At 45.1% G+C, this 20,426-nt stretch overlaps 1 protein-coding gene across 1 annotated transcript in view; it reads right to left on the bottom strand.

Annotated features, from left to right (window-relative positions):
* The window catches only part of EIF2AK3 (eukaryotic translation initiation factor 2 alpha kinase 3), a 119,923-nt gene that overhangs the window by 74,281 nt on the left and 25,216 nt on the right, over positions 1 to 20,426 (bottom strand). The window lies entirely within an intron of this gene.

Raw genomic sequence — 20,426 nt, 5'->3', positions numbered from 1 at the left:
TAAGGTGCAAGTGTGCCCGTCATAAGGAAAGCGAACTGTATTTAACGTATTGCTGTACTATAAACTGAGACACCATTACATCCTCAAAAAGTGCTTACTGTACGTCTAAGAAATATTTACCGGGTAAGCTAATGATCTTACATTTGTTTATAAAATGGCTGTAAAAATAATGCACTCAAATCTAGTACCCATATTTTGTTATCTAATTCCAGTCCCCACCAATGGAAACAAGGATTCCCAGACAAGTGGCTGATACCAGTACTGGCAGGGTAGGTACAAGATCAGCCTTTAACATCAGATTATACATTCTAGAAAGAACAGATGTAATTTTTTTAACTAAAAAAAAAAAAAAAAAAAGATGGGAGCATGCCACCAACAACATTTGGAAGAGTTTAAGTACCAAAAATTAAGTACTGAATTATAAATCATTAGGGAAAAAAAGGAATTCACGAGTTATACTGATAATAAATAGATAAAATAAATAATATATGGGGGAAAGGGAAGACTCTTATTGCAATAAAATGCCAAGTTTCTACTGGTAAATACGAAGGGAGGAGTGCAGTTGTAAAAATTAGCATTCTGTACCATCATAGTAAAGACTGAATCAGGTCAAAAATCAGCGATGGTGTTAAATCTAGGTGAAAATTTTGATGAGAAGCACGATATTTGAATGGTCTTAAAGTATTCCCCACACACTACTTATTATTTACAAGAATTTCAAAAACAGTAATTATATAAGGAAGAGTTCAGACAATACCTTGACTAGTGACCAAAATTAATAACCTCCCTGAATGATAAACGGATGCCCTAAGGAGGACACATCACCTATGCAGAATCCTCACCAAGTATGCACAAACTGCATCTGAGCACAAGAAACACCAGACAAGCACAGAAGGAGGAAATTTCAGTTCTTAAATAAAAGGGCAGAGAGACTCTATTTTTCAAAAATGTCAACATCATAAAGGACAAAGTCTGGATGACAAGATGTACTGAGATGGAGGATGCTACAATAGACATTATTAGGTCAACTGATTAAATTGGAATATAAACAGTAGATTAAAATATCAATATAAATTTATGAAGTTGATAACTGTACTGTGCTTATGTAAGAGAATGTCTCTATTAGGAAGTATTTAATGGTACAGGGCCATGATGAAGATTTAATATATCTTCAAATGTTTCAAGAAAAAAGTGTGTATGAGGGATGAGGGGAAGGGAAAGAGAGAGACAGACACTCAGATGATAAAGCAAGCAGGAGGTTTGGCCAGGTAAATTTGGGTGTATAGGGTTGGGGAGAGATCATTTTTATCTGGGCAAGTTTTTGTAGTTTAAAATTATCCTATCTAATGAAGAGGGAATATGCAAATTGACCAACACACCGTAACAAGATGGCTGCGCCCACAGTGGAGGCAGGGATTCTGTAACACAAGATGGCTGCACCCACAGCAGAGGCGGGGATCCTGTAACACAAGATGGATGCGCCCACAGCGGAGGCCAAGTTCCCAGAACAAGCCTTAACGAGCAATCAGTAGGGACCTGAGGCTGTGTGGCATTGGGCCCAGGCAGGGGACCTGAGGCTGCGCCCCCCCCCCCACCTGCTGGGGCTTGACAGGGGACCTCAGGCCACGCCCCCACCCAGCGGAGCTTGATGGGGGATGTCAGGCCACACCCCCCATCCAGCGGGACTTAATGGGGGACCTCAGGCTACGCCCCTCACCCCAGCGCCGGGCTAGAGGACCTGAGGCCACGTCCCCCGCCCTGGCACCAGGCCTGGGGACCTGAGGCCACACCCCCCCGCCATGCGGGGCTTGACGGGGGACCTCAGGCTGCACGCCCTGCCCACGGGGCTTGACAGGGAACCTCAAGGCATGCCCCCCATCCCGGCGCCGGGGCAGGAAACCTGAGGCTGCGCCCCCCACCTGGTGGGGCTTGACAGGGGACCTCAGGCCGCGCCCCCTACCCAGCGGGGTTTGGCGGGGGTGGGGCCGGCCAGGTCTGGATCTAGCCCAATGGGGTGGGGCCGGCCGGGTCTCGCACCATTTCAAGGCGCATATGGGTGGGCGGGGACTTGACTCCAGTTCCAGACTCGGACAGGAGGAAGATTTTCATATACATTTTACTAATTTTCTTTCATCTCTGACACTTCTATTATAGAGAAAGGGCAAATAGCAATATTAAACTATTTCCTCTAATTAATTCCCTTTTAATGTGCATGAATTTCGTGCACCAGGTCACTAGTTTCCAAATAAAAGGTTAAAAAGGAAGACACTCAAGAGCCTTGCAGGAGCTCTGTAATTAAAGCCAGAAGACTATGCCATTGAATCAAAGTTCATCATAATGCTGGCTATTTACAGATCTACAGTTATTACTTACTTACCTATTTATATTTACTTATTCATATTTCCTGATAACAAGATAACATTTTATTTTCAAAATATTGTAAGTTTTCTTTTTATCTTTTGTAGAATGTTCAACTTGAAGTTGCCACTAAGAACAGATATGGGGGAAGGAAGGGGTGGGCAGAGATTAACTAAAGAATTTCTATGCATACTAGAGGCCCGGTGCACGAATTTGTGCACAAGTGGGGTCTGGCCTGCCTGCCCCAATTGGCAGATCAGGCCAGGCTGGCCAGGGGGAGGGGCTTTGGGCAGTTGGCCGGCCCAAAATCCCAGGTCAAACTCCCAGTCAAGGAGACAATTTGCATATTAGTCTTTTATTATATAGGCTATGCATAACCTATGGACACAGACAATAGTGCAGTGAAGGCCTGTGAGGAGGAGGGGTGGAGGGGGTCAATGTGAGGGGGGGAAAAAAAGGGACATCTGTAATACTTTCAACAATAAAGAAAATTTTCTAAAAAAAACCACACAGATATAGATCAAAGTATACATACTCTATTGTGGACGAAAGGGGGCCACATGCTAACCTGACAAGCTCAGGGCCTGTGTGGTGGTCTCGCAAACTCAGAGACCTAAAGTAACCACAAAGGATGGTCTGAAGTTAACTAAAAAGCAGTTTATGGTGGGTAGTCATGTCCTTGGCTGGTATCTTCCCTGATAAAGGTCAATCTTTACCTTAACTGAACCTGTCTATTGTCATTTTGCATCTACGATAATTTATTGTTGGAATGTCAAAGTAATTTTTCTTTTTCTGGACCTCTCAAAGCACAAATACGGCTCTGCAGAGACTGCAAATCCCCTCATTCTTATTGAGTTAATTGTTGACTGTTAACTATCCTGTGGCCACCTAAGTAAAAGATGTACTGTCTATCATTTTACTTTTTATCCAATCCCAGAGGTTTCCCCACTTTGCCTTCTCTCACCTCCCTAACCAATCACCCATGGATTTCAAGTAACCCACTTACATCTCCTCTTTTGTTTTTAATGTATAAAGTAAGTAAAAAAACTGCCCTTCTCCAGAGCATTATCTCAATGTATTGAGATTCTGCTTCCTAGCATTTGTCGACAATGTGGCTCAAATAAACTCACAAAAATTCTTCAGATGTTTGAATGTTTCTTACATTAACACTATGATAACAATCTGTAGTATTTAGCCAATATGACCTCCCATTTTGAGTTACATATGTTAGAAAATCAAGTATTTATTGTTCTCTACCTTCCATATTATGTTAGGTATTCTATATTGTATTTACCAGAACAGTAAATTCAAATTATGATAAAGTTAAAAGAATATAAAAAAAAAAAAAAAGAATAGGCATTTCAGGTTGTCCAGCCCTGTGGACAGTAGTACTAGTCGAGTACAAACAGGAAAAGTAGGTGTGTATCTCTAAAAAAAAGAGGAGTGAATAGGTCTGTAGTACAAAGGTAACATTTGTTTGGACTTATTTCCTCTTCCATTAACCTCTTTTCCCCTAAAGCAATAGCAGGTTCTTAGGGAACACAATGGCTCCTAATTCCAAAATAAAACAAAACTATCAAGCTAATAATATGGATTAAAATTCATTATTGCTTTAAGAATGATCTATATACCTCCTAGTATAAAAGAAAACAAACTTATCTACAATTAAAAACATGGTTTAAATAACCAAGATTTTTAAAATATATATATTTTTATTTATTTCAGAGAGGAAGGGAGAGGGAGAGATAGAAACATCAATGATGAGAGAGAATTACTCATTGGCTGCCTCCTGCACACTCCACACTGGGAATTAAGCCCACAACCTGGACACATGCCCTGACTGGGAATCCAACAGTGACCTCCTGGTTCATAGGTTGACACTCAACCACGGAGCCACGCCAATCAAGCAACAACCAAAATTTTTTATATGATAAGCCATATTGTGAAAAATTGGCTTATTTGAAAAGTTAAATCAATGAGAAAAGTAGAAAAACCAAATCAACAACAGAAAAGCATTATGATTCAATGCTGATTCTTCATGTATTTCTGGGTTATGATTTTAAAAGTTCACCCTTATAGGAGAAACCAAGATGGCGGCATAGGTAAACACCTAAACTGCTGCCTCGCACAACAATTTCAAAACTACAACTAAAAGACAGAATGGACACCATCCAGAACCACAGGAAAGCAGGCTGAGTGAAAATTCTACAACTAGAAGGAAAGAGAAAAGCTCACAGAGAATTGGAGGTACGGCAAAGGGGCTTTGTGCGCGCAGAGAGGAAGGGCGGCTGAGAGCCTGGCTGACTTCCTCTGGCGGAAGGGGGAAGGAAGCCCCCGACCGCACTGAACCCCAGTTCTGACTGCACTGAACCCCAGTTCCGGGCGAACCCCTGGGGACCCATGCTCTTACGGGGGGAGTCTGGACTCTCAGGCAGAGACTCGAGCTGGGAAAGGCAGAAGTCTGAAGGCGCGCGTGGGCCAGTGCGCACAAAGGCTGTGGGGGTTGCCACAGGCTTTCCCTAGTGGAGGGAAGTCAGAGGATTCTGACTGCACTGAGCCCCAGTTCTGACTGCAGTGAACCCCAGTTCCAGGCGAGCCCCTGGGGACCCACGCTCTTGTGGGGGGAGTCTGGACTCTTGGGCGGAGACTCGGGAGCCGGGGAAGGCGGAGGACTGAAAGCGCGCTTGCGCCAGTGCGCACAAGGGCTGCGGAGGTTGCCGCGGGCTTTCCCTGGTGGAGGGGAGTCAGAGGCTCCTGACGGCACTGTGCCCCAGTTCTGACTGCAGTGAACCCCGGTTCCAGGCGAGCCCCTGGGGACCCACGCTCTTGTGGGGGGAGTCTGGACTCTCAGGCGGAGACTCGAGCTGGGGAAGGCGGAGGACTGAAAGCGCACGTGCGCGCAGGGGCGGGGCTGACAGGAAGCCAAGACTGAGACTCCACCCCATCCAAGCTGAGCACAGAGGCTATTGCAATTTGGCAAGTCTAATCCTATAGGGCTGTCGCCAGCACCGAACTTCTCCCAGCATAGACACAGCTGATCCTTACAGCCAACTGGCCCGGAGGTCAATTCTTCCCAGTGATACCAACAACAATAAAGACTTAATTACAACAAGGCTGTACACACAGTCCACAAAGGGGTGCACCAAGAGTGTCCACCTCAGGTTAACTGGGGAAGCAGACCCACTGGGCCATATTGGAAACCTAGCACAAATATCTACCTTACCAACTCAGGGAATCAGTGAAAATGCGGGGTCAAAGAATCAGATCACAAACGAAAGAAATGGAGGAAAACAAACGACTGGATATAGAATTCAAAACGACCGTTATAAGACTTTTTAAGAATATCCTAGAAAAGGCCGATAAATATAACGAGACCCTCGAAGATATGAAAAAGGACCAACTAGAAATTAAACATACACTGACTGAAATAAAAAATATTATACAGAGACCCAGAAACAGAATAGAGGAACACAAGAATCAAGTCAAAGAATTGAAATACAAAGAAGCAAAAAACACTCAACCGAAAAAGCAAAAAGCAAAAAAAAAAAAATCCAAAAAGTTGAAGATAATGTAAGAAGACTCTGGGACAACTTCAAGCGTACCAACATCAGAATTATGGGGGTGCCAGAAGAAGAGAGAGAGCAAGATACTGAAAACCTATTTGAAGAAATAATGACCGAAAACTTCCCCCACCTGGTGAAAGAAATAGACTTACAAGTCCAGGAAGCACACAGAACCCCAAACAAAAGGAATCCAAAGAGGACCACACCAAGACACATCATAATTAAAATGCCAAGAGCAAAAGACAAAGAGAGAATATTAAAAGCAGCAAGAGAAAAACAGTTAATTACCTACAAGGGAGCACCCATACGACTGTCAGCTGATTTCTCAACAGAAACTATGCAGGCCAGATGGGAGTGGCAAGAAATTTTCAATGAGATGAATAGCAAGAACCTACAACCAAGATTACTCTACCCAGCAAAGCTATCTTTCAGAATTGAAGGGCAAATAAAGAGCTTCACAGATAAGAAAAAGCTAAAGGAGTTCATCACCACCAAACCAGTATTATATGAAATGCTGAAAGGTATTCTTAAAGAAGAGGAAGAAGAAAAAGTAAAGAGAAAAATTATGAACAACAAATACATATCTATCAACAAGTGAACCTAAAAATCAAGTGAATTAAAAACCTGAGGAGCAGAATAATCTGGGGAATATAATAGAATCAGGGGCATAGAAAGGGAGTGGACTGATAATTCTCAGGGGGAAAGGGGTATGGGGGGTTCATGAAGAGAATGGACAAAAATCATACACCTATGGATAAGGACAGTGGGGGGGAGGTAAGGGCAGAAGGTGGGGTGGGAAAGGGTTGGAAGGGAGCTATGGGGGGAAAAAGGAGAAATAATTGTAATAATCTGAATAAAGATTTATTTAAAAAATAAAAAAATATAAATAAATAAATAAATAAATAAAAGTTCACCCTTATAGCTCCGCTCTTCACTAATTGGCCGCTTATAAGTTATACACATGAATGCTAACCTTTGTACCACTCTTCGTGAATTTTGCAGACTACATATGTGAAAGCAGATGGTGCTTTTCCTTGAGAGCCACAGGAAGCAGTACATGCATTCAGTTCAGGTAGAGAGATGACATCAACCCTCACAAGAGCATTACCTCACTCTCCAGCATAGGAATGAGTCACCCAGATAGTCAGCAGCAAATCTCTTGATGGAACAAAATATAGGTTACCCTGATGCATTTTCATATTCCACAGACTGGTCCCTGTAAGCAGCTATTTACTCTGATTTGCTGCTCTGCATCTCAAACTAATTGTGCAACTTGCTTCCCCCCTTCAGTCATTTTATAAACATAAATTCTTGTTTTCCCCCATTTGCTTTTTCTGTTCATAATTTTAAAGTAAGAGGTTTGTCAGATTGGCTAGCAAACTAGTACCAAAGGTCCGACAAGGTCTTCATGCAATCACAAATCAACTTGGTAAAGAAACTCAACTTGTTTCTGAACAAGATCTACATGGCACAATGAATATCGGTGGCACATGTCACCAGTCTGCTATTTGAAATCAGAATGTGAAAATAACTCTTATTTTCAAGTGGCAGAAAGACCTTCAAATGAGAAAATGTAGAAAGTACTACTACTAAAATGAACATAACCAGCAATAAAAACAAAAATTCCTTTAACCATGCAATCCACCACCTCCTGCCCACATACCATCCACACATACATTTTTCAGGGTATATGCAACTTCATGTTAACATATATAAAAATTTTTAAACATATAAAATATAAAATACATGTTTTATTTATTTATTTTCCTTACCCAAGGACATCTTTTCATTGATTTTTAGAGAGAGGGGAAGGGAGGGAGAGAGAGAGACTCAGAGAAACATCGATTGGCTGCCTCTGGTAAGCACCAGGACTGGTACCGGGAATGAAACCCATGACCTTTTGGTGTATGGGACTACATTCCTACCAGCTGAGCCACACCAGACAAGGCATAATAAATATTTTAATGAAAATAACAATATAATAAACCCCTTCGTATCTATCACACAGTTTCAACAATTATCAACATTTCATATACTTGTTTACTAAATTATTTTATTTAAAGTTACAGACATCATTTTATCCTATCTAATAAAAGGGTACTATGCAAATTGACCATCACTCCAACACACAAGATGGCTGCCCCCATGTGGACACAAGATAGCTACGACAAGGTGGCCAGCAGGGAAGGGCAGTTGGGAGGGATCAGGCTTACAGGGGAGGGCAGTTGTGGGCGATCAGGCCAGCAGGGGAGGGCAGTTGGGAGGGACCAGGCCTGCAAGGGAGGGCAGTTGGGGGCGATCAAGCCTGCAGGGGAGGGCAGTTAGGGGTGACCAGGCCAGCAGAGGAGGGAAGTTGGGGGTGACCGGGCCTGCAGGGAAGGGCAGTTACGGGTGACCAGGCCAGCAGGGAGGACAGTTAGGGGGCACCAGGCCTGCAGGGGAAGGCAGTTAGGGGAAAACAGGCTGGCTGGGGAGCAGTTAGGCATCAATCAGGCTGGCAGGAGAGTGGTTAGGGGGTGATCAGGCTGGCAGGCAGAAGCGGTTAGGGGCAATCAGGAAGACAGGCAGGCAAGCAGTTGGGAGCCAGCAGTCCTGGATTGTGAGAGGGATGTCCGACTGCCCTAAACGGGCAGTCGGACATCCCTCGAGGGGTCCCAGATTGGAGAGGGCACAGGCTGGGCTGAGGGACACAACCCCCGTGCACAAATTTCGTGTACTGGGCTTCTAGTTTCTCCTATAAATACTTCATTGCTGAGAAATAACTATCATACCAACATTACATATAATAGAATTAACATTAATTTTTTCCCCTTAAGAGCACTTTCCACTCCCTTTTTTGTGTACTGATTTACTTGAGAAAAGATATTTAGTCCTCCTCTAGAATGTCCCACAGTCTAGATTTTGAACTGGTTCCTTTATCCCAGTATTTGTTGAAAAGTGAGATCTGCCCTGGAGCTTTGATCTGATGCAGGTTCAATTTTTTTTGACAAGACTACTTCATACATGGTGCTATAAACTTCCTACTATATTAGAGGTCAGCAAACTATAGCTCATGGACCAAAACCAACTGTGTGTTTTGGTAAATAAAGTTTCATTGCCACACAGTCTATGTCTATGACTGCTTTCCCGCTACACCTACAGAGATCATGTGGCCTACAAAGCCCAAGATGTTTACTATCTAGCCCTTTATAGAAAAGTTTGCCAACCCCTGTGTTAGATCATATTTGTTACTGTTAATCAATGGATTCAGAGGAGTCAGTCTGCTCCCTGTTTTAAAGTGTCTCATCAACTTTTTACCATTTTAGTATCAATTGATGATTACTAGTTCAATAAAGGGGATAAAGTAATGATTTCTAATTCTATCATTCTTTCTACATTTATTAGCTAGAATTTTTCTATAAAGAACTTCCCCTCATTCACTTTGGAAGCTGGATTTGCATTTTCTCAAGTAGTGACTCAACATTCTCAAATCCAAAAAGTTGTATCCAGTGTATTCCCTAACCAAGAAGGAGGGAAAAGGAATGCACTGTCCTGGTGGTTATAAAAGCCAAATCCCAAGTATAAGCCAAGAAGCAGTAAGAGTTAAAGGTTTTGCAAATTGTGGTGGTGAGGCAACAGCAGGCATCCAAAACATGAAATAGAGACATGTCCACAGCGAGATGATCACCCCACAGCCCCCTCCACCCACCCCTCTCCTGGATCCCTTCCCCAACTCCACCAGACACTATGTAACCTTGGAATAAAACTAACACTTTACCGTTTTACAAAATTCTTCACATTAATTTACTGTACTTGATCCTCAAAATCAGTCTCCACAACTTTTTTAAAAGGTTATGTCTTTTGGTCCCCAAATTACTGATTTATGTTTCTGCCACTTTGGTGATATGTTGGCCTGCTGCTTTTCCCCCACTCCTTTTCCTGCTCACCCAACACCTCCACAGTCAAAGCAGCCCTAGCTGGTTTGGCTCAGTGGATTAAGTGTCGACCTGCAGACTGAAGGGTCCAGGGTTCGATTCCGATCACGTGCCCAGGTTTCAGGCTTGATCCCCAGTGGGAGGCCTGCACAAGGTAGCTGATCAATGATTCTCTCTCATCATTGATGTTTCTCTCTCTCTCTCCTTCTCCTTCCTCTCTGAAACACGAAAACAAAACAAAACAAAACAAACATACCAAAAAAAAAAAGACAGAGTTTTTGATATTCTCTTTTATTGTGAGACTTTCAAGGAGACAGATGAATGAATCAAAGGGTCGTCTCAGTGAGGCATTTGCATTATAAGTCAGTTATTTCTAATTGTGCAAGTATTTCTATTTATAAAGTATTCACACACCAACATGCTATCTACATGATGTATTTAAGATATTATTCTTGATAAAGTACATTAAGAATTATAATTATAATTATTGCCCTAGCCAGCTTGGCTCAGTGGATAGAGCAGGGGTGGGCAAACTTTTTGACTCAAGGGCCACAATGGGTTCTTAAACTGGACCGGAGGGCCGGAACAAAAGCATGGATGGAGTGTTTGTGTGAACTAATATAATTTCAAAGTAAAGGAGCGGAGGGGAGAGCAAGAGAACCCTCCGCTCTTTCGGCTCCGCGGGCCAGATAGTTTGCCCACGGCTGGGATAGAGCATCGGCCTGCAGACGGAAGGGTCCCAGATTCGATTCCGGCCAAGGGCACATGCCTGGGTTTCGGGCTCGATCCCCAGTAGGGGGCGTGCAGGAGGCAACTAATCAATGATTCTCTCTCATCATTGATGTTTCCATCTCTCCTTCTCCGTTCCTCTCTGAAATCAATAAAGAAATATATTTTTTTTAAAAGAATTATAATTATTAGTACAGGAAATACAAATACATTGGTAAGTATTGAGAGATTTCAAAAAAAGAGAATATTGGAAAGAAAACAAGAAATAAGTCCAAAGATCAATAAGTCCAATGAGTCTCACCTTTACTACATCAGACAAATTTCTGAACCATTTTGAGTCTAAATTTCTGAAAAAATGGGAGTTAATAAGAATATCTTATAAGGCTATGTTAATGATTAAATAAGAATGGGTTTGCTATCACTCAGCAAACTATCAATGCTAATCAAACAATAGTTGTTATGTCATGTAATAATCCAGGGCTGTTATTTTGAACCTCTAATGTACTTCATATGTGTGACTATGTGTGTGTACCATATCCTATCTAATAAAAGAGTAATATGCAAATTGACCATCACACCAAGACACAAGATGGCCACCCCCATGTGGTCAAAGGTGGCTGCCCCCATTTGTACACAAAATGGCCACCACAAGATGACCTGCAGGGGAGGGCAATTGTGGAAAGTTAGGGATGACCAGGCCAGCAGAGGAGGGCAGTTGGGGGAGACCAGGCCAGCAGGGGAGGGCAGTTGGGGGGGACCAGGCCTGCAGGGGAGGGCAGTTGGGGGGGACCAGGCCTACAGGGGATGGCAGTTGTGGGGGGACAAGGCCTGCAGGGGAGGGCAGTTGGGGGGATCCAGGCCTGCAGGGGAGGGCAGTTGGGGGGGACCACGCCTGCAGGGGAGGGCAGTTGGGAGCCAGCAGTCCTAGATTGTGAGAGGGATGTTAAACAGGCAGTCGGACATCCCTCGAGGGATCCCAGATTGGAGAGGGTGCAGGCTGGGCTGAGGGACACCGCCCTCATGCACGAATTTCACTTCTAGTATGTATATACCAGAGGCCTGGTGCACGAAATTCGTGCACGAGGGGGTGTGTCCCTCAGCCCAGCCTGCACCCTCTCCAATCCAGGACTGATGGCTCCCAACTGCTCGCCGGCCTGCCTTCCTGATTGCCCCTAACCACTTCTGCCTGCCAGCCTGATCACCCCCTAACCACTCCCCTGCCAGCCTGATTGATGCCTAACTGCTCCCCTGCCAGCCTGATTGCCCCTAACCACTCCCCTACCAGCCTGTTTGTCCCCAACTTCCCTCCTCTGCCAGCCTGGTCACCCCTAACTGCCCTCCCCTGCAGGCTTGATCGCCCCCAACTGCCCTCCCTTGCAGGCCTGGTCCCTCCCAACTGCCCTCCCCTGCTGGCCATCTTGTGGTGGCCATCTTGTGTCCACATGGGGGCAGGATCTTTGACCACATGGGGGCAGCCATCTTGTGTGTTGGAGTGATGGTCAAGCTGCATATTACTCTTTTATTAGATAGGATAGAGGCCTGGTGCATTGGTGGGTGCCAGCTGGTTTGCCCTGAAGGGTGTCCTGGATCAGGATGGGGGTTCCCTTGGGGTGTGGGGCAGCCTGGGCGAGGGGCCTGTGGTGGTTTGCAGGCTGACCACACCCTCTGGCGACCCAAGCGGAGGCCCTGGTATTTGGGGTTTATTTTTCTTCTATAATTGAAACTTTGTAGCCTGAAGCAGAGCCAAGCCTTCTGCTCGCTCCGTGGTGGCAGCCATTTCTGTTGGGATTTATGTATCTTCTATAATTGAAATTTTGTAGCTTTAAGCTGAGGCCTGGGCTGGCCAGGATGTGGGGAAAGCTTGGCTTCCTCCATCATCGGAGGCAACCCTAGCCTCCTGCTCTGCCTCCACCATTTCTGTTGGGAATTATTTATCTTCTATAATTGAAATTTTGTAGCATTGAGTGGAGGCCTGGGCCGGCAAGGGCAGGCGGAAAGCTTGGCTGCCTCCATTGCCAAGGAAACCCAAAGCCTCCCTCCTGCTCTCTCCGTGGCTGCAGCCATCTTGGTTGGGTTAATTTGCATACTCGCTCCAGACTGGCTGGTGGGCGTGGCTGGTGGGTGTGTCAGAGTGATGGTTAATTTGAATATTACTCTTTATTAGATAGGATATGTATATGGTATATATACTTATTAAGAAAAAGCATTAAAACAAAAATATATAAATTCATCACAAGGCTTCTTTTATCCTATTTAATAAAAGAGTAATGCAAATTAACCCTCACTCTGCTACACCCACAAGCCACACCCACAAGTGACGCCCACAAGCCAATCAGGAGAGAATATGCAAATAAACCCAACCAAGATGGCTACAGCCACAGAGAGCAGAAGGGAGGCTTGGGTTTCCCTGGCAATGGAGGAAGCCAAGCTTTCCGCCTGCCCATGCCGACCTAGGCCTCCACTCAAGGCTACAAAGTTTCAATGATAGAAGATACATAAATCCAAACAGAAATGGCAGCAGCCACAGAGCTTGAAAGAGCAGGAAGCTAGGGTTGCCCTGGGCGATGGAGGAAGCCAAGCTTTCCGCACACCCAGGCCGGCCCAGGCCTCGCTTAAGGCTACAAATTTTCAATTATAGAAGATACATAAAACCCAATAGAAATGGCTGCCAGCATGGAGCAAGCAGAAGGCTTGGCTCTGCTCCAGGCTACAAAGTTTCAATTGTAGAAGATAAATAAACCCCAGATACCAGGACCTCCGCTTGGGTCGCCAGGGGGCCTGGTCAGCCTGCAAACCACCACAGGCCCCTCGCCCAGGCTGCCCCATGCCCCAAGGGAACCCCCCACCCTGATGCAGGACACCCTTCAGGGCAAACCAGCTGGCACCCACCAATGCACCAGGCCTCTATCCTATCTAATAAAAGAGTAATATGCAGCTTGACCATCACTCCAACACACAAGATGGCTGCCCCCATGTGGTCAAAGATCCTGCCCCCATGTGGACACAAGATGGCCACCACAAGATGGCCAGCAGGGGAGGGCAGTTGGGAGGGACCAGGCCTGCAAGGGAGGGCAGTTGGGGGCAATCAGGCCAGCAGGGGAGGGCAGTTGGAAGGGACCAGGCCTGCAAGGGAGGGCAGTTGTGGGCGATCAGGCCAGCAGGGAAAGGCAGGTGGGAGGGACCCAGGCCTGCAGGGGAGGGCAGTTAGGAGTGACCAGGCCTGCAGGGGAGGGCAGTTGGGGGGGACCCAGGCCTGCAGGGGAGAGCAGTTGGGGAGGACAAGGCCTGCAGGGAGGGCAGTTAGGGGTGACCAGGCCTGCAGGGTAGGGTAGTTAAGGGAAAACAGGCTGGCAGGGGAGCAGTTAGGCATCAATCAGGCTGGCAGGGGAGTGGTTAGGGGGTGATCAGGCTGGCAGGCAGAAGCGGTTAGGGGCAATCAGGAAGGCAGGCAGGCAAGCAGTTGGGAGCCAGCAGTCCTGGATTGTGATAGGGATGTCTGACTGCCATTTAGGCCCGATCCCACCAGGACATCCCTCGAGGGGTCCCAGATTGGAGAGGGTGCAGGCTGGGCTGAGGGACACACACACCCCCGTGCACGAATTTCATGCACCAGGCCTCTAGTTTTCTATAAGAAAACTTCAGAAAATAACTATGGTTCATTAACACCAAATTTCAAACATTTCCAAAGAAGCTTATAGAATTCAAGTAGTTGCTCTAAAAGTAAATTCAAGGTGTAGAAACCTTAACTATGCCATGTCAATTATTTCTTTCCCAACCCTGGATCCACAACATCCATTTAAAAACAAAGACTCAAAACTAAACAAAGATGAATTCAATGTAAGAATTAAATATATCGGGCCCTGGCTGGGTAGCTCATTTGTTTAGAGCCGTGGTCGGCAAACTGCGGCTCGCGAGCCACATGCGGCTCTTTGGCCCCTTGAGTGTGGCTCTTCCACAAAATACCACAGCCTGGCTGAGTCTATTTTGAAGAAGTGGTGTTAGAAGTTTAAATTTAAAAAATTTGGCTCTCAAAAGAAATTTCAATCGTTGTACTGTTGATATTTGGCTCTGTTGACTAATGAGTTTGCTGACCACTGGTTTAGAGCATCATCCCAATATGCCAAGATTGAGGGTTCAATTGCCAGTCATGGCACATAAAAGAATCAACCAGTGAATGCATAAATACGTGGGACAACAAATCAATGATTCTAATCAATGTTTCTCTCTCTCTCTCTCTCATCAATTTTAAAAAATCAAACCTATCAAATTGTTACCAGAAATCTCTATCAGCCCTAAAATTCTCCTTTGATTATAATACAGACTAGTGACCCAGTGCACGAAATTCGTGCACATTAAAAGGGGATTAATTAGAGGCAATAATTTAATATTGCTATTTGCCCTTTCTCTATAATAGAAGTGTCAGAGATGAAAGAAAATTAGTAAAATGTATATGAAAACCTTCCTCCTGTCAGTGTCTGGGGCTCACTACGGGACCCAGAGTCAAGTCCCCACCCACCCACATGCACCTCAAAATCGTGTGAGACCCAGACCCGACCACCCCCCCCCAATTGGGCTAGATCCAGACTCGGCCAGTCTCATCCTTGTCAAGCCCTACCAGGCAGGGGACGTAGCCTCAGGTCCCCTGGCCCGGTGCCAGGATGGGGAGCATGGCCTGTGGTCCCCCAGCCCAGACCGGGGCAGGGGGAGTGCCTTGAGTCCTCCAACAAGCCCTGCCAGGTGGGGGACACGGCCTGAGATCCCCTGTCAAGCCCCGCCAAGCAGGGGGGTGCAGCCTCAGGTCCCTGGCCCAGCACTGGGAGGGGGGCACAGCCTCAGGTCCCCCGTCAAGCCCCACTGGGTGGGGGCGTGGCCTGAGTTCCCCAACCCAGCACTGGGGGTGCACCTTGAGGTCCCCCATAAATCCCCGCTGGGTGGGGGCATGGCCTGAGGTCCCCTGTCAAGCCCAGTCAGGCAGGAGGGCGCAGCCTTAGGTCCCCTGGCCCAGTACTGGGGCGGGGGTGCGGCCTGAGTTCCCCTGTCAAGCCCCACTGGGTGGGGGGCGCGGCCTGAGGTCCCCCGTCAAGCCCCGCCAGGTGGGGGGGCACGGCCTGAGGTCCCCTGGCCTGGTGCTGGGGCGGGGGGAGCAGCCTGAGGTCCCCTAGCCCAGCACCAGGACGGGAAGCGCACCTTGAGGTACCCTGTCAAACCCTGCTGGGTGGGGGGTGCGGCCAGAGATCCACTGTCAAGCCCTGCCGGGTGGGGGACATGGTCTGAGGTCCCCTGTCAAGCCCCACAGCTGTGGCGGAGGAGGGTGTAGCCTCAGGACCCTGATGATTTCTCATTAAGGCTCCTTATGGGAACTTGGCCTCAGCTGTGGGTGCAGCCATCTTTGTGACAGAGTGATGGTCAATTAACATATTCCCTCTTTATTAGATAGGACTAGAGGCCCAGTGCATGAAAATGCATGCACTGGAGAGGGGGGTCCCTCAGCCCGGCCTGCCCCCTCTCACAATCCAGGAGCCCTCAGGGATGGGAGGCGACCCAGCAATCAGGGGAAGGCGATGCCCCCATCACACCTCTGCTGCTGCCACTGCCGGCAGCACAAGCCTCCGCTGGCCCTGGTTACCTGAGCCTCGGGCAGCCCTGGGTGGCTGGGCAGCTGCCATCTGAGGCTTGCCTGCGCCTCAGGCCAGCCCTGGGCAGCTGGGGGGCTGAGGGGACTGGGGAACTCCAGAGGCAGGCGTGCAGCAAGGCCTTACCACATGTCTGCTGCCCCGGCGGGGCTGAGGAGACTGGGCACTGCCATCTTGTGGCTGTGGGTGCCACCATCTTTGAGAGTGGGGCAGTCAATGAGCATATTCCCTCCTTATTGGCTGTGGGCGCCGCCATCTTTGCGATGGAGTGAGGGTCAATTAGCATATTCCCTCTTTATTAGATAGGATGCTCTGCCAGATCGTAAAGTACTTCATCATAAAAATAAGCAACATGAAGGAAAATTAACAGGCATATTTTTTTATATTTCAGTTCTTCAAAAATGATGCACAATGTGTACAACATAAAATGGTAACTTATAATAAATCAAAATGAGAAACTGACCAGACTACTACATGCCAGAATTGACTATTTGTGAGTTAAAAAGTTCCAACATTATTGTGTTGAGAAAATACTTTTTTTTATTTCCCTGAAAACATTTAAATTACCATGATGGGGAGAGTAAGGGAGGCTTAATTGCTAAAAGAACAGTGTTCCTGGGAAATCACACCTCAAAGACTAAGAAAGATGATCTAATGTAAGAGTTTATGAGAGCTTTTACCAGATCTGAACATTAGCTGCAGAAGTCACCCTGTGTGATATGCATAAAAGGAAATGTAAATGTGGAATAGAAGTAAATGGAGAAGAAAAAACAAATCATTAAGTGATTTAGTATTTATCTTCAAAAATTGTTAATTCATGCCCAAAAGCAGTGAAATACCAAGTAAATAACTGTTTCATTCTTTCTTTCCTTAACCTAAACTTAACCTACAAAACAAAATCCCCAAGGAAAATTACCAGACTAATTTCTTAAGCATATTTTTCATATTGAGATTTTAGAAACTATCTCTGCCTTTACTTATACTAATATACATTCATGAAGTACAAAAACAATGTGCATGAGAAGTCAATTTCTTAAAAAATTAGGTCAAATCAATTTTTCACTTGGTTATAGCTTGAATAAATTGGTTTGGTTCACAGCACTGCTTTCAGCCATGCTAAGGGATTAATAAAACAAAATTGAATCAAAGCAATGCTTCATTCCTATAATTAAAAGAAAAGCAATTAGCTGAAGCAATTATTTAAATACTAGAGGCCCGGTGCACAAAATTTGTGCACTGGGCGGACGGGGGTGGGTCCCTCAGCACAGCCTGCCCCCTCTCACAGTCCAGGAGCCCTCAGGGGATGTCCTACTGACGGGAGGCAACCAGGCTGATCAGGGGAAGGCGTCACCCCGCTGCTGCTGCTGCCACTGCAGCCGCCAAGGTGTTTTCATCAACACAGACTCCAGTCCCTTCACCACAGAAAAAAGACAACTTTCTTTAGGCATTTTCAAGAGTCTCTTTCATAGGATATGACATTTCTTCTTTTTTTTAATCCTCACATGATGATATTTTCCCATTGATTTTTAAAGAGCGTGGAAGAGAAAGGGAAAGACAGAGAGAAACATCAGTGTGAGAGGCACACTTCGATTGGTTGCCTCCTGCATGAGCCCTGACTTGGGCCCCGGCCAGGGAGGAGCCTGCAACCTAGGTACGTGCCCTTCAGCCCCCCTGTGCATTTGTGTCACCGCTCCAGCCCCCCTGCGGGTTGTTCTCTCCGACTCCGGGGCTGGGCACAGGCTGCCCTGTCTGTTGTTCTCTCAGGCTCTGGGCCTGAGCCAGGCCCCTCCTCCTGAGCTGGTCGTGACCGATATGGTGTCCCGGCCTAATTTGCATATTACCTCTTTATATATATATATATAGATAGATAGATAGATAGATAGATAGATAGATAGATAGATTGATTATATATATAGATGGGCTTGCCACATGATTGACAGTGACTTTTCACAATAAACCAACACATCCATGACACAGCCAGGCTGAATATATACTAGTTAATGTACAAATAAAAACTGTAAAATGACCTGGCATTTTTAAGTATAAGTTTGAGAATCATTCTTTTTAAAGATTTTTTTATTGATTTTTACAGAGAGAGAAAGGGAGAGGGACAGAGAAAAACATTGATATGAGAGCGGATGATCAATCGGCTGTCTCCTGCACACCCCCTCCTGTAGATTGAGGCCGCAACCAGGCATGTGTGCTAACTGGGAATCAAACCAGTAATCTTTCAGTGCATAAGAAGATGCCCAACCAACTGAGCCACACTGGCCAGAGCAAAAGTTTGAGAATCTTTAAAAACTTCTTTTAATAAAGTAATACTCAAAAGGGTTTACGAATGGACTCTTTTGTGAACCATGAATCAGTAACCATAAAAAGTGTATTCTTTCCAAAGGCTACCCCACCAGGGAAGACCCTTCTTAATGAATGCAGTCTGAGTCAGTGGGCAAGCTGGAGAGCTCCAGCTTCATGGTTGTCTGTTTCACAACTGTCTGAAACAGAAACGCAGTGTCCCTTGGGGAGGAACAAGTCTAAAATAAAACAAAACCCCAAACTCTAACTATAGACGTGTTTGTTCTTTTTAAGAGGGGGGAAGGAAAAAAAAAAAAAAGAAACACAGGCAATTTAACAGAAAACTGAAACAAAAAACAAATATATCTCTAAATAAAGGAAAATATAAAGCTATTCATCTAAGGACAAACTTGTTATATACACACAATTATAATATGCATTCTATGTAAATATAAGAAAGATCTTTATATTTATGAATGTGTTCCAAGATATAGACAAGTAAACAGTTCAAGGATATTGTACCTACTTAGATTTGGTAAAGTGTAGTCCAAATGCTACCCAGAGACCTAAAGAAAAACTATGCTGATATGTTACAAAACAAATTAAAATTTAAGACCACAGCCAAATCTCCTAAATGCTTTTTGAAGGTTGAATCTACATATAAATTACCAGAGGAAAGCAAATCAGGTTTCATCTCAGGTGGTCTTTCTGAAAATTAAAAACAAAATTCTTAGCTACTATCTAAAGTACTAGGCCTAGAAACTAGGGCACATCTGTAAATGCTAATAAGAATACACCTTAAGCCCTAGCCAGTTTGGCTCAGTGGATAGAGCATCAGCCTGCAGACTGAAGGGTCCCAGGTTCAATTCTGGTCAAGGGCACATGCCGGGGTTATGGACTCGATCCCCAGTAGGGGAAGTGCAGGAGGCAGCCATTCAAAGAAACATCAATGGTGAGAGAGAATCAGCCCTAACCAGTTTGGCTCAGTGGATAGAGCATCAGCCTGTGGACTGAAAGGTCCCAGGTTTGATTCCAGTCAAGGGTATGTACCTTGGTTGCAGGCACATCCCCAGTAGGAGGTGTGCAGGAGGTGGCTGATCGATGTTTCTCCCCCATCGATGTTTCTAACTCTCTCTCCCTCTCCCTTCCTCTCTGTAAAAAATCAATAAAATATATTTTTAAAAAAATGAGAATCAATCTCTCTCTCCCTTCCTCTCTAAAACAAATAAAAATATATTTAAAAAACAAAAAAAGCTAAAATGAAGGTTAAAAAACAAAAGTAGAAAAATTAACTATAACTACAAAAAATAGGTACACAAAACAAAAATATATAAAACACTGCATCGAAAAGAGTAGAGGGCTTATATGCATATATGCATAACCCATGGACACGGACAATAGTTGTGGTGAAGGTTTGAGGCATGGACCAGTGTGGGGTGGAGGGGGTCAATGAGGGAAAAATGGGGACATCTGTAACACAACAATAAAGATAAATTTTAAAAAAGAGTAGAAGGGAAAGCAAAAATGTACTGCAATTAGAATGTGTTTCAACTTAAATGCCTATCAGCTAAAAATAGACTGCTACAGAAATAGATGGATATATATGGACCTCATGGTAACCATAAACTAAGCACATTTAAAAAAAATACACAAAAAAAATAAAAAGAAACAAACCCAATCGATTTTAGTAATGTACTGCTGAAGCAAGCACAAGAAACTCAATCAAAACACTAAAGAAAGCCAGTAAATCAACAGGAAAGAGATCAAGTGAAGAAGAAAGTAACAGAGAACAATAACAAAAACAACAAAATGGCAATAAACACATACCTATCAATAATTACTTTAAATGTAAATGGACTAAATGCTCCAATCAAAAGATAGAGGGTGACAGAATTTATATTGCTAAGACAACCATACTACCCAAAGCAATCTACAGC

Source organism: Plecotus auritus (assembly GCF_963455305.1).
Source record: "Plecotus auritus genome assembly, chromosome: 2".
NCBI classification, from domain to species: Eukaryota; Metazoa; Chordata; class Mammalia; order Chiroptera; family Vespertilionidae; genus Plecotus; species Plecotus auritus.
This window is presented reverse-complemented; position numbering and strand designations above follow the sequence as displayed.